Genomic DNA, 717 nt, shown 5'->3' on the forward strand with positions numbered 1-717 from the left:
GATTATCATTTATTGTCTGTCTCCCTTCACTAGAATTCCAGAGAGGCAGATTGCTTTGTTCTGTTTTTTTTATGGTTGTAACCCAAGCACCAAGAAGAATGCCTGGTACATAGCAGACACTCAAAATATTTAATATGTTAAAGACTATATGTGGTCACTCTGACTGCTGTCTTGAGAATAGACTACAGGAAGTTAAGAGTGGGAGCATAAAGATTCACTAGGAAGCCATTGCAATTATCCATGAAATCAAGGAGGCATCATTTCGAACAGAGAACAGTGGTTAAGGTCTGAAAATACAAAGACAAAGCCAGCAGAATTTACTAAGGCACCAAAGCCTCCCAAGTTTGGGGCCTGAGCAATCAGTCAAAAAGATGAAACTGATATTAACATAGATAAGGTTAGGATTGGGGTGTGATATATCAGAAGCTCAGTTTGGACTAAGTATGTAATGCTAAAGTCACATGCACTGTAATTCTCCACAAACCAATAGTAGACCAGAAATGTTTTTTCTATTGCTCAGTACAATCTCCATTAGGACCCTTTTCCTCATTTTATAATTTAATTTTCTGATTTCTAAAAAAAATGATGACTACTTACATCATTTTTTTTTTTTTTTTGGTAAAAAGCTCAATTGACTAGAATATTCAATAGCTGTAAATATGTGCTCACTTAAATACCACTGTAAATAACTTCAAATCATGAAAAAAATTATTTATT

This window comes from Pteropus vampyrus, unplaced genomic scaffold (genome assembly GCF_000151845.1).
Source record: "Pteropus vampyrus isolate Shadow unplaced genomic scaffold, Pvam_2.0 Scaffold9, whole genome shotgun sequence".
NCBI lineage: Eukaryota > Metazoa > Chordata > Mammalia > Chiroptera > Pteropodidae > Pteropus > Pteropus vampyrus.